Below are 6,000 nucleotides of genomic sequence, written 5' to 3'. Positions count from 1 at the left end.
GGAAAGCCTTGGTCCGGATGTTGGGAGCCACTAAGGGCTGCTCCGGCCGGCCGGGGCATCCGGGTGGCGTGGGAGCAGCTGTCAATCCCACTGTAAGCCCCAGCAAGCTGATCAGGACCTGTTCAGCTCATGTAAAATCTGGGATTAGAGACTGGTTCAAGTGCCCCCATTCCTGATTATAGCTGTCCCCGGAGACCTAGGCCAGGAGTCACGCTGGCAAAGCTGTGTTTTGTGCATGCTGTCTGGTACCCTGTCCCTGGGAATGGGATGCTCCTAGTTCAGGTTTCATAGTGGTGAGTATCCTGCTAGTGCTCCATTCCACACTGATGCCAGGCTGGGTTGATGCCCAGGCTGAGAAGAATAGCCTGGAGAAGGAAAGTATGTGCTCCATGAGCATGCTCCCATCCCATCAAAGTACTGCCCATGCACCCCAAATCTCTGAGAGCTAAGGGATGCAGGGGTCAGTGTGAGAAGATGCTCATGTGGGGCAAGGCACACTGCCAGAGCAGCTAGCAGGACCCTGAGAGCTGGAGGAGGCATCTCTCTGGATGCAGACAGTGCTGGAGATGTGATGAAGACCATCCTTGGCTGGGATCGGCTGCATGGATGCCCTGCCAGCTTGTCAGGGGTCTTTGTGCCGTGTGAGCAGAGGACACAACAAGAAACAAGACAGGAGCATTGAGGAAACCCTGCAAAAAGACACAGAGAGCAGGCAGGTGAGTGCATCCTGGAAGGCATCTGCCAGTACCAACAGTAGCGATGGTACCCCAGGGGTATGAGCAGGCTTGCGACCCCCTGCACGCATCCCTGCTGCATCCATTGTCTCGTGCAGCATCTTTGCTGGGGTCAGTGGGTATCTAACCCCATCTGACCATGCTGCTGAGGCTCCACAGTGGAGACCACAGCTCCTGGAGTCATCCTCCTGCCCTGAGCCCCACCATGAAATCGCTCCGACGTTAGGCGCTGCCTTAATAAAGCTGTCACAGACACCCCCATTATCCCTCGGCTCAGCCCCCTGCCCTCTGTTTAACCAGATAATCTGCTTTTTAAATATACCTTTTCCTCTGGCTCAGTGGAGGCTCAGGCCTGTCCCAGTTCCTTGTCACCGAGGCGCTGAGGAATTATCAGCACGCAGGCCTTTTTGTGTTTTCCTTTGTCATTGTGTGATGCTGAAAAGTCTATTTTGTGGCTAATTATGCTGGCATCTGCGTGCCTCCCTCGGCGTGCATTCAAGTTTGTCCCTGCTGCAGTGGAACAGCCTGTGTGGGAAGGCATCTCTTTCCATTAGGCATGCAGAGATCGGACCTGAAATTTTGCCCAGGCACTCTGCACAAGGCTGGTGTTCGGGGTTCCTCATCCATCCTTTTGTCCTCGGCCCTGGGAAGTTCCAATTCCTCTGCCATAGCCTGGGGGATGAGTGGGTTTTCCCTCTGGCAGCGGGGTTTGCCACTGGATAGTGGTCATGGGATATGTCAGGATTGGAGGAGGGTCCTGGGATCAGCTTGCAAATGTCGCCCATGGTTCCATGCTCATCCTCTCTTCCTTTCCTCCAACCTGGGCATGTTTCCCTCTGTTCCTTTTGCCCATGGCCCTCAGCTGGGAGGCCAAGTGAGGCAACCGCTACTGCAGATGTCACTCCCCAAGGGTCATGGTGTGAATTCATTCACCTTCTCTGCAGTGCCCAGCCTGGGTACGTGCTCATGATGCTGTAGGTTTAGGCATGGTGGGACTGATGGGGACAAACTACCTACTGGAGAGGGGCTTTGGACAAGGGGAATGGCTTTAACCTGCCAGAGGGGAGACTGAGATGAGCTCTTAGGCACAAGTTCTCCCTGAGCACAGCAGTTCTGGCAGAGCAGCATCTCCCTGCACTGTCCTCAAGGCTGGTGCTTTCTCTCTGCAGTGTTCCTTTCATTACCCAACCTGGCTCTATAGGAAAGGGACAGGGTGGAAAGGGTTAATCCTGTGCTTCCATTGCTCAGTTTTGCTATGGCAGGGCATTGGCAGGGGGAGCCACCATGAGCCCCACCAGGCTCTGCTGATGGTGCTGGTCAGGCTTGGTGTGACACATGGTCATAATGCAGGGTCCACAGTCAGTAATCATTTGGCTATGAACTGGAAGACACCAAAGACCAGCTGCAACTGCAGGTGCTTTGGTTTGTCACAGGGGAAACGTGGTGTGAAGCACTGCACCGTGCTCTGAGGGTCGTGTGAGAAGGGTGACACATCAGCCTGGAGAAGAGGCTGATTTATATTCCAGGTCTGAGCCACCATCTCCTGAGAGGATGATGTATCTAATCCCACTAACCTTGCAGAGACAGAGGACCTGTAACACCTACAGGCATCACAGGGCTGGAGGCAGCTCTGGATATAATTACCCAAGTTCACACTGGGGGTTAAATGACTGCTTTGGAGAGCTACTGGAGCAACACTCCAGATCTGTGTCAGATAAGAAGTGTGACATTGTTTTGCAGAATGAAAAAGAACCTTATCAAGGACGTGCCAGCCCCAGTGTCTGTTCAGCTCTGCAAGCAGCTGACTCTGCAAGTGGTGAGGTTGGCTGTGGCTGCATTGTGGATGGGAGAGATGCTGCCCTGCAGCAGAGATGGGTCCCAGCACTGCCCTGTTGAGTGTAATGGAGAGGCTGAACCAGGCAGCGTGGGCCTGGCCTGATGGAAGTGCTGTTAGCATGGTGCTGGCAGCTCTCTGATGGCTGAGATGGGACCACACCATGGTGGAAATGCCTCTGAGGTGCTTGGTACCGAGGAGCAAATTGATGGGGAACCAATGGGAGACACGTGGTGGCATGAGAGGATGGAAAGAAGGAAATTAAAGAGGGCAATGCAACAGTTTAAGAAGAGCATCACCTGAAGCTGGGAACAAGACCCTCACAATGTATTTCCAATGCCCCTGCATTGACACAGGGTCTGGGAACTGCAGCAATGAGCTCTCACTGGGGGATGGCATCGCCACTAAAAAGGAGGAAATGAGTTTTTCCACATGCATTAAGACAAGACACGCCAGCATGAAGGGAGATGCTCCACGTGTGCAGAAATGAACAGGGAACGGCTGCGTCCTCGTGTCTCATCACAGAGGATACAGCAGAAAGTGAAATCATGAAAATGATAATGGGTGGAGAACGATTTCCACATGAGAAGAGAGGAGAAAGGAGCTATTTAGTTTGAGAGGGGATGAATGAGAGAGAGCACGGTGAGATGGATGATAATAATGAATGGGATAGGGAAGACGCATCCACCAGTCACCCTCGACAAAGCAAGAAGTGCCTGGGGATCTGAAAGAGCCCTCCTTGCAAACGGATGCAAGAAACTGCTTTCTGGCAGAGTTCAAGTGATCTGTCCATGGGATTCAGGAGTCTCAGAAGGGAGGTACCCATCCAGAGTGAACAGGGAAGGAAAGCAGTGTTGATACCATCTTTTTGCATGTCCCTTCTGTCACCTTTCCCCAGTGTCACAAAGCAATGTGGCTCGTGGGACTTCACAATGGGATGGGGCAGTTGCTCTGTCCTTCCTCTGCAAGGTAGAAGCCAGTCACCAGGTCTCTGAGCCTCTATGCAGTGTGCTGCTCTGCTGGGCACACTGGGCATACTGGGGGCTGGTATCGGGCTGGTGGGGGAGCCATTCCATCTCCCTGCACCCCTGAACTCACACTGACGGTGACAGTGGATGGTGATGCTGTGGACTGTGCCATGGTGCATGTGATGCACGCTGCTCCTGCAGAGCTTCATTCACATCACTTTGGGTTCTATTTCCTGGTGCTGCTGGTGTGACGTGTCAAAAGGCACGGGGAGGTGCTCTGCACAGCATTCCCGTGCCAATTGGCAGTGTTCAAGGCCAGGTTGGACAGGGCTTTGGGCGACATAGTCTGGTGTGAGGTGTCCCTGCCCATGGCAGGGGTTGGAAGTCAATGATCTTAAGGTCTTTTCTAACCCAAACCAGTGTGGGATTCTATGATTTAAGTGGTGTCCCTGGCTGGACCTCAACTTTGGCATCCCAGTTTGGGCCAGATGGAACAGAGAAGACCTGAGGGCGGCTCCCTTCTCACTGCATCCACTAAGGTTCTCCTAGCCACCTTCTGCTAAACAACACTGCCTTCTTGTCTCACCTCACTACAAAGCATCCTTCCTTCCTTTTCCTTCCTTCCTTCCTTCCTTCCTCCCTTCCTTCCTTCCTTCCTTCCTCCCTCCCTCCCTTCCTTCCTTCCTTCCTTTTCCTTCCTTCCTTTTCCTTCCTTCCTTCCTTCCTTCCTTCCTTCCTTCCTTCCTTCCTTCCTTCCTTCCTTCCTTCCTTCCTTCCTTCCTTCCTTCCTTCCTTCCTTCCTTCCTTCCTTCCTTCCTTCCTCCCTCCCTCCCTCCCTCCCTCCCTTCCTTCCTTCCTTCCTTCCTTCCTTCCTTCCTTCCTTCCTTTCCTTCCTTCCTTCCTTCCTTCCTTCCTTCCTTCCTCCCTTCCTTCCTTCCTTCCTTCCTTCCTTCCTCCCTTCCTTCCTTCCTTCCTTCCTCCCTTCCTTCCTTCCTTCCTTCCTCCCTTCCTTCCTTCCTTTTCCTTCCTTCCTTCCTTCCTTCCTTCCTTCCTTCCTTCCTTCCTTCCTTCCTTCCTTCCGCTGTGGATGGTCCCAGGGGAAGGTCCTCCATCAGTACTGACGAGCAATGCTCATAGAGAGCTCAGAGCAAGCTGTGGGGCAGCCCCATTGCCTGCTGCCTCCAAAGCTGTGTCTCACCTGGATGAGGCGGATGGATTAGAGTTCAGCTTTTCTGCCACGTCTGGAAACAACGGCTTTTAAACCGACATTATGGGACTAAGCCAGAAAAATACAGGTTTCTATTTTCTTCCTTCTTTTTTCTTCCTTCCTTCCATCATTATCCACAAATCAAAAAGTCAGAAAGAAGTTGGTTCAGGGATGGAGTGAGTGACTTTTAGGCTTCGGAGCTCCTCTCTGGTGACTCCCAGGTGCTCTTCTGTATCCACCAACAGGCTGGGGCTTGGCCAGCGCATGGCGTGAAGGACTCTTGCTGGCCCTTCCCGTGTGTGTATTGGGAGGGCAGCACTCCACAGCCCAGTGCATCCCTGTACTTTTCATCCAGGAGTGCCTCCGCATCCCGACAGTGACGGGGTAATTGCAATATTGTCATGACACGTAGAAGATCAAAGGCTGGGTGCAGGGGAGGTGGCAGTGGTGGTAAGAATGACATGCAGTTTGCATTTAGAAAGCACTTAAGAAGCAATTATCCAGTGCTGGGAGCCCTGGCCAGAGAGTGTGGCTCATGTATTTTAATGTGCATTTCAAAGAGATGAAGATTGGTGCCCAGCGGGAGGCCGGCAGTCGTGAGCAGCCCTGTGCAGTGCTCGGGGCCAGGCTGCACTGCAGTGGCCTCACGCGAAGCTGGGGGCTGCCTGCACAGGCCCTTGCCCTCATCCTTCATCCCCTGCCCCTTGGAGCTCTGCTGCATCCGGTCATCATTCCTGTGGCAGGAGGATGAGGAGGAGGATGGAGACTTGGCATTGCCCCCAGGCATCACTGCCCTGGGGATCCCTTGTTCCTGAAGAGGGGCTTTGGACAAGGGCCTGTAGGGATAGGACAAGGGGAATGGCTTGAACCTGCCTGAGGGGAGACTGAGATGAGTTCTTAGGCAGAAGCTCTTCCCTGTGAGGGTGCCCAGAAGTGCAGGATCCAGCACTTTGCCTTGTTGAACCTCATCCCATTGGCCACATCCCATGGACCCAGCCTGTCCAGATCCCTCTGCAGAGCCTCCTGCCCTCCAGCAGATCAACGCTCCCACCCAACCTGGTGTCATCTGCAAACTCACTGAAGATGCACTCGATCCCCTCCTCCAGATCATCAGTATGTTAAACAGAACCAGCCCCAATCCTGAGCCCTGGGGAACACCACTGCCAACGGGATTCTTGCTCCTCTCATCACCAGTCTTTGAGCCCAGCCATCCAGAATTTCACTCATCAAGCAGCACACCCATCCGAACCATGAGTT

The sequence above is a fragment of the Neopsephotus bourkii genome, unplaced genomic scaffold (assembly GCF_033783945.1).
Source record: "Neopsephotus bourkii isolate Nb327-2 ecotype Australia unplaced genomic scaffold, CSIRO-AGI_Nbou_v1 NB_1778, whole genome shotgun sequence".
In the NCBI taxonomy this organism is placed as follows: Eukaryota; Metazoa; Chordata; class Aves; order Psittaciformes; family Psittacidae; genus Neopsephotus; species Neopsephotus bourkii.
The sequence above is the reverse complement of the archived record's forward strand: the minus strand, read 5'-3'. Positions refer to the sequence as shown.